The sequence below is a fragment of the Myotis brandtii genome, unplaced genomic scaffold, assembly GCF_000412655.1.
Source record: "Myotis brandtii unplaced genomic scaffold, ASM41265v1 scaffold38, whole genome shotgun sequence".
NCBI lineage: Eukaryota > Metazoa > Chordata > Mammalia > Chiroptera > Vespertilionidae > Myotis > Myotis brandtii.
Window position 1 is genome coordinate 3,342,773 of NW_005364596.1, and position 8,571 is coordinate 3,351,343.

The window sequence follows — 8,571 nt, forward strand, 5'->3', positions numbered from 1 at the left end:
CTTTCACAGGGGTCGCCTAAGACCATCGGAAAACACATATATAATTACATATTGTTTTTGTGATTAATCACTATGCTTTAATTATGTTCAATTTGTAACAATGAAATTGGGGGTCACCACAACATGAGGAACTGTATTAAAGGGTCGCAGCATTAGGAAGGTTGAGAACCACTGCTCTAATGCCATGATCACATGTGCAAACATCCATGAAGGCAGAGCCAGTGGACAGAGAGGGTCCCTGCTGAAAAGAGAATCTGGAGGCAACTGTTCACCCAACCTCCTGCCCTAACAGAACATCTTGTAAACTGCTCCCTACTATAGGTCAGCTCAAGAAATAGGAGGGGACTTCAAATACCTCACTCACTGGACCCTTATCCTAAACTGAATTTTTTTTCTCTCAATGATTTTTAGAAAACAGTCACCAAAAAATATGAAGCTGCAAAATCTTTAATGTTCCAAAGAACGCCTGTTGCACTGCCCACATGTGCAAAGCCTGGGCTAGGGTTTTAAAAAATTAAAATCCTAATAATAATCCCAAGGAAAATGTGCCTTATAAGGTGCTTTTTGGAAGTACGTAATTCAACATGTTTTGTATGTTACCTGAGAAGTGATTCATTTTTCTTTTCTATTTGGTGTGTGTGGAAGCACATGTGCAATTATGTGTTAAAACCTACAACTCCAATGAACCAGGGGAAACTTTAGAGATTAGTAGAAGAAAGAGCTACCATTTCAAGTTATGTTTTTATGAGTTTAACCATCAAATATTTAAAAAGGGTGTTGGGTAAAAGCATTATTTATAGACTACCAGATGGATTATATGACCTACTGTTTGCAGATGTATTAAGTCAGGAGAATAATACATTCTTGGCTTTAAGTAAATACTACAGATCACAACCATGACTGCTACGGAATGAATCTGAATGGGCTCAAGAGGCAAGGACTAATTGTTTCAGGACATTTGAGAATGAGAACAAAAATGTTCTAGAAAAAGCACAGTATGTATGAACTCCACATACTGCTCAATATGATCCACAGCCTCCTGTCGTAAGGCAGTAAATCTGAAATAATACTTTGCTGTTATGTCCTTTACTTCATAGAACAATAACTCCCCTCTGTCTCATTTGCGTAATCTTAAGAAAAGTGGGAAAATGATACAGCAATAACCTACTTGACAGTTAGAAGTATGTTTATGAAAAAATGATTCTAAAGTCATTGGCAGATGGGGGCTAAATCCGTAGAACTGAACGATCTGAGGGTTGAACAAATATTTCTCAATTTCTATTTGCCACAGGATTGTGAAGTTGGCCTCTAGAGAGCATAGCCAGACCTTTATCTCCATAGTCTTAGACCATGGAGAATGGATGTAGCCAGCTAGACTAGACAGTTTAAACATAAGATGTTATATAAACCAAACCACTATAGACTCAGTGTTACATAAATAGTATTACTATTTTTGTTGTTGGTGATGGTTGTTAATCCTCACCTGAGGATATTTTTCCCATTGATTTTTAGAGAGAGTGGAGGGTGGGGAATAGAGACAGAGAGAAAAACATCAATATGAGAGAGAAACATGGATCAGTTGCTTCCCACACCCGCCTTGACAGGGAATCTAACCTGTGACCCTTTGATTTTTGGGCCAATGCTCTAACCACTGAACCACCAGCCAGGGCAATACTTCATTACTATCACTATTATAGTACTAATTCTTGATTGCCTATTGAGGCCAATTTTATTTTATTTTATTTTATTTTTAAATTTTTGTTTACTGAGAGAGGAGAGAGAAAGAGAGAGAGAGAGAGAGAGATTTGTTGTTCCACTTATACATTCATTGGTTGTTTCTTATATATGCCCCGATTGGGGATTGAACCTGCAACTATTGAGATGACACTCTAACCAACTGAGCTACCCAGCCAGGGCTTGGGTCCCATTTTAAAAATCCAGGTGATTCCATCCTAGAGTACAAGGGAAAGGGGCACTTCACAGCTGTGAAATGGCATGCCCCTACCAGCTGCCTTTATTCAGTAGTTCTCAACCTTCTGGCCCTTTAAATATAGTTCCTCATGTTGTGACCCAACCATAAAAGTATTTTCGTTGCTACTTCATAACTGTAATGTTGCTACTGTTATGAATTGTAATGTAAATATCTATATCTGATATGCAGGATGGTCTTAGGCGACCCCTGTGAAAGGGTCATTCGACAGCCAAAGGGGTCGCGACCCATAGGTTGAGAACCGCTGCTTTATCTGAATACCCTTCAGGGGACAGACACAGTGAAAACTGGAGAAAAGGATGTTGACTTGCAATTGTTTCTTTGGATACTTTGGCAGAGGAACAAACTCACTGCCAAAAAATGTCCTAAGTTCTTTCAGTGAAACAATAACAAACCCTTTTGCTATAAACCACGATTATTTTCAGGTACTTAATACTTTTTTATTTGCTGAAAGGGTAAGCTTCATTAACAAATGCTTTTTTTGTATTAAATTTATATCCTGAAGCATAAGAACATAAACTCTATCTGCTAACTGTGGGAATTAACTTCGATTTTACAGTACTTAAAAGGATTTAAAAATTTTTAAAAACTTTAGATAAAGCATAATAATGTGATTTCTAGTCTACTGATTAATTTCAGTACTTGAGATTATGTTTCATGCAAAGCTCTATGCTTGGACTTTGGATTGTAGATTTTCTATGCCCCATACTTCTACATCATCCAGTTCTCTGGAGGTCATTTCATAGATTGCTAGACTCTATTAGAAGGAGAAAAGTTAATTCATTCTTTTATTTCAGGAGTTCTAAGAATTGAGGAGATAAGAGAAAACTGAAAAATAGGTTTATTTTGTTTTACTATCTCAGTAGTTTTAGCCCACACTTCTTTTTCCCCTTCATTCTCAATATTATTTTTGCACAACTTTTGCAGTTTGCACTAAGCAATAAAGTAATAAAAGTGTAAAGATATGGTCCGCGTGTGCCAGGGAGTGTCATAAAGCAATTAGTAAGAACAACTGGGACTTGGCAGAGCCTTCAAATGAGATTTGCCTCAGCCATACTTTAATGAGCAAACTGGTCTCAGTGGTTTATGTAATACTCTTGGGTTTTCACACTACTGAACAGGTCTATCTTCGGCCTGTAATTTACTTCTGGGACTCCAAAGTGGGTTGAGTTGCACTTTGGATAAAATAGCTGTGTTAATAATAGGTAAGGTGGAGACTGCTAGCTGTTTACCAAATTCGGTTTCATCTTTCTTCTAAATTATAACGTTGTAGGTGGGCCCATGGCTTACAAGCTGGGAGTGCCATTTTCAAACTCCTTACAGTTAGATACGGCTAGGTTTCTAAGCTCTCCTTAATAGAGTATAAATGGAAGTGATGTGTGCCATTTCCAGGTTCAGACCCTGAAACACTACCTGTACACTCCTTTGTGCTCTTTCCAACCTCAGGGTGCTAAACATGGACCATCCTGAGACCAAGTCTCAACCATGCAGATAAGAAAAACACCCTAGACAGTAGAGGAGAAACAAGATTCATTCATTCTTGCAACTAATATTTACTGAGAATCCACTCCATGCCAGCATCATTCTAAATGCTGGGGATACACCAGTGAATAGAGAGACCCAAATCCCTGCCCTTCTTGAGTGCATATGGGCGATAACAATGGTAAATAAATATAATGTATAGTTTGTTAGAAATAATAAATGCTAAGGACAAAAATAAGGCCAGAAGGGAGATTGGAAATGTTGATTGGGTCTTATGCCATTATAGGAAACTAAATGAGACCAAATACTGGTCTAGACAAAATAATAGAATGAGGAACTGTTGTATTCTGGGTGTATGTTGGAAGTGGAGAGCCAAGAGGATTTGCTGAGAGACTGGATATGGGGGGTGACAGAGAATAAAAAAGAGTCAAGAAAAACACCAAGATTTTGGCTTGAGGAACTTGAAATGGGGTTGCTGTTAATTTATATTGGGAAGTCTGTAGGGGAGTTTGGAGGGAAATATCTGTAACTCAGTTTTGGACACAGTTGTAATAACCATTACATTTCAACTGAAGTGTTAAATGACCAGTAAAAATATGTGTCTGAAGGTCAGAAAAGGAATCCAGATTAAGAGAATTCATTTATAAGTCATCAATGTGGACGTTATTTAACACCGTAAGAATGGTTGAGATCACCTAGAGAGTGAGTGACGCAGAGAAAAGAAACAATCCAAGGACTAAACCCTGCCCCCTGTTAGAAGTGATATAGATGAGGGAGAACTAGCCCTCCCCAAACTGAGGAGTGGCAAAAAGGACAGGAGATATACCAGTTGTGATGTTTTGAAAGACAAATGAAGTAAGTTAGAAAAATGGAGAGTACATGGATCCCTGAATATGAGAGTATGTGGAGCAGAGCAACCCATTTATTCACCCTACTAGAGGCCCAGTGCACAAAAATTTGTGCAACAAAATAATAGAATGAGGAACTGTTGTATTCTGGGTGTATGTTGGAAGTGGAGAGCCAAGAGGATTTGCTGAGAGACTGGATATGGGGGGTGACAGAGAATAAAAAAGAGTCAAGAAAAACACCAAGATTTTGGCTTGAGGAACTTGAAATGGGGTTGCTGTTAATTTATATTGGGAAGTCTGTAGGGGAGTTTGGAGGGAAATATCTGTAACTCAGTTTTGGACACAGTTGTAATAACCATTACATTTCAACTGAAGTGTTAAATGACCAGTAAAAATATGTGTCTGAAGGTCAGAAAAGGAACCCAGATTAAGAGAATTCATTTATAAGTCATCAATGTGGACGTTATTTAACACCGTAAGAATGGTTGAGATCACCTAGAGAGTGAGTGACGCAGAGAAAAGAAACAATTCAAGGACTAAACCCTGCCCCCTGTTAGAAGTGATATAGATGAGGGAGAACTAGCCCTCCCCAAACTAAGGAGTGGCAAAAAGGACAGGAGATATACCAGGTGTGATGTTTTGAAAGACAAATGAAGTTAGAAAAATGGAGAGTATGTGGATCCCTGAATATGAGAGTATGTGGAGCAGAGCAACCCATTTATTCACCCTATGGGATTTGTTAAATGAGAGAAAAATAGACTTCATTATTTTTAATTCACTGAAGTGTTGTTTCTTTAAAGCAAAATTTAAACTTTTACCCTAATATCAGGTAAATAGCAAATAGTACCAGCATATAAATCTTCAACAACAACAAAATTAACATTTATAAAAAATTCTCAAATATTAACTTAGAAATGTGATGTGTGTGTGTTCACACATGCAAGTGTATGTACATGCTCACATGTATGTGTTAAGAAGAGTTTGGATATTTTTTAATAAGTATGTTTATATTGATTTGAGAGAGAGAGGAATGATAGAGAGATAGAAACCGATGAGAGAGAAATATCATCCATCAACTGCCTTCTGCACGCCCTCTACTGGGGATCAAGCCCACAACCCTGCCTGGGAATCAAACTGGTGGCTTCATGGATTGATGCTCAGGCACTAAGACACACCAGCTGGGTGAGTTTGAATATTTTAATAATTTAAAAACACACACACATAATTTGGAGTTGACTCTATTACCACTTTTTTGGTCATAGCCTTAGAGGACTTATTTCTGGGTAAATAGAGTCTACTTATATATACCTAATAAACACTTCCAGCTTTATTTTCTTGAGAACTATCCAAAGTGGACATTGAGATAGTAAGAAATAACTTATTTGAAGAGTCCTTTTTTGTGATCTTTGACCTTAGTCTTTCTATGGTTTTGTTATATTAATTCTCTTGGCTTTTAAGGGCCAAGAGGTCTACCTCCTCAACCAAGTTCTACTAATAGTTCTGCTTGAAGGAAATGAACATAGAAAGATAAACTCATATTGATGCTCATGAATTTGTTATGTACTAGCTTTCACATTTTGTTTCTGTGAGTAGGTATTTTACAAGGGAATATATTCACAAACCAATGACTAAATATTACATGAGGAAACCTTTCTAAGATTTATATTTGCTGTTATGCCTTTCCTCCCACATCCTGTTATCATCTTTTAGCCTATAGACTATGAGGATCTTTGCCACTATTTTATAGCAGTGTTGATTCTGTACCGCTATAATCTTCTCTTTTGCCAAATAATTTCTAGCATGGTTTAAGTGTTGTTGTTTATTTTATTGATTGATTGATTGATTGATTGATTGCAGGATATAAATGCTATAAAATGCTTCATTTAAAAAATGACAGAGAACTCAACAATAAAAAGAACAAAACCAAGTAAAGTTGCAAATGCAAAGCTGACTTCATCAAGTGTATAGTAGGCAAACCTTGAGTACCTATAATCTTCTCTTTTGCCAAATAATTTCTAGCATAGTTTAAGTGTTGTTGTTTATTTTATTTATCTATTGATTGATTGATTGCAGGATATAAATGCTATAAAATGCTTCCTTTAAAAAATGACAGAGAACTCAACAATAAAAAGAACAAAACCAAGTAAAGTTGCAAATGCAAAGCTGACTTCATCAAGTGTATAGTAGGCAAACCTTGAGTAGGGGCCACACACTTAGATCTGGCCCAAAGGGAAAGAGCCTCACCCAGAGAAATAAAGAGGAGAGTAAACATACTCTGAGTAGTAGATTGCCAAATTTCTTTAACCTTCTGCCCAGGAACTGCAACTCTCTAGAGTTTAAATGACATCATATATCATGAATCAGAAGACCTGGGTTCTAGTATCCGCTTAAACACACACCAGCTCTGCCTCTTAGGCTTTGGGGAAACACCAATATTAAGGGACTAAGCAAAACTGAAGGCCATGGCAATGGCCCATTCAGAATTCAGAAAAGTGTATCTATTCAGGTTTCCAAGATTGAGAAGTCAAAAGCATTTCTCAGAGCTCAGCTTGTGTAACCATAGATGTGAAAGTCAGGAGAAAAGACTAAGGGCAGTAGTTGAGTGTGGTCAAGAAGAAGGAGAGAACAGCCTAGGAGGGGGGTGCAAGGTGGAGGGGGGTCACTGGGCAAAAGGGGGACATCTGTAATACTTTTAACAATAAAGATACATTTCTTAAAAATGGAGAGAACATTCCAGTAGAATTGTCTAGAATAGCTGTTTGCCAGTGACCCTTGTGGAAATGTGAAAGTCAGGAGAAGAGACCAAGGGCAGTAGTTGAGTGTGGTCAAGAAGATGGAGAGAACAGCCTAGGGAGGGGAGTGCAGGGTGGAGGGTCACTGGGGAAAAGGGGGACATCTGTAATACTTTTAACAATAAGGATACATTTCTTAAAAATGGAGAGAACATTCCAGTAGAATTGTCTAGAATAGCTGTTTGCCAGTGACCCTTGTGGACCAGCAGTGGGATGATCCTTGGGTGGGTATACGCTCTCCATGGAGACAATAAACCTTTCCCACTTACATTGATTCTTCGTTCACTTGTACATTTACTCCTTCACTCATTCAACAAACACTTCGATGTGAAAGACACAGAACGAGGCAGTGGACATAAAATGGTAAGCAGGATAGACATGATTTCATCTTAGCCTCGTGGAATTACAATCTAGTAGAGACCACTGATTTTAATCAATGAATACACTTAAAAATGTTTTACGTTTTCCAAATCATTCTGTGTACTGGGGCTGAGAACCATTTATGCAGGTCAATTTGTTTTTTGAAATTTCTTTTAACTTGACCTGATGACATTTTTTTTCCCATTTTGCAGTCATTATATAAATATCTAATATCCTCGGCTTCCTATAAGACTTAATATAGGCATTTGCCAATCTTTTATAAGCACACCCCTCTCAAAATAAGCTTCTCTCCCTTTTCTTTCTTTCCTTATTTATTTATTTATTTATTTATTTATTTATTTATTTTTGGCTCTAGTTAATTTATTATTGATAATTTTCGAATCTGAAAGGTTTGATGAGACTTCACAATCAGAATAATGCAATTGCTGATAAAATCTGGTTGTTTCTTAGGCATGCAAAACAGGATAGTAAAACCATTAAAAAATTTAGACAAAATGTTTCTAAGGCTAATAATTAAGCCTATTTCCAAAGAAGTTACTGAATATTAGATCTGATTTATAAAAAGTAAGTGGACATACTTTTTATTTTTTTAATTTTTTTTCTTTTCTTTCCTTTTTTTAATTCAACATGAAAGAGATAGAGATTTTGAAGGTAATGGAGTTTTGCTCTTTTAGCCTTTGTTCTACCCACTTGGTTTATTATAACCTTACACTTTGGTCACTAGTACGGAAATCAGCTCTAGAAATGGTAGTTGGCAAGTACATGTACAATGCATAGTTAGTGAGTGGCCTCTCTTACAAATGCTATTTGGAATCCAACAAATAGTGGCTTTGGACTTGAAAAATTCAATGAAAGAGTAGAGTGAAGTTTTAAAAGCTATTTAAAGTTCAAGGAGTCTCTGCCTTCAAAGGCAAAGCAAAGTTAAATTAGGGGTTTAGAATCATAGTTCTGAGTGTGATGTTTTCAAAAAAACATACTTTTGTAACTAGTTTAGGGTATAGTTTTGCCTAAGATTATATACACTACCATCTAATCTTTTTTCTTCCATAATCCTAGCCTGTTTTTTTTCCCTTTAACT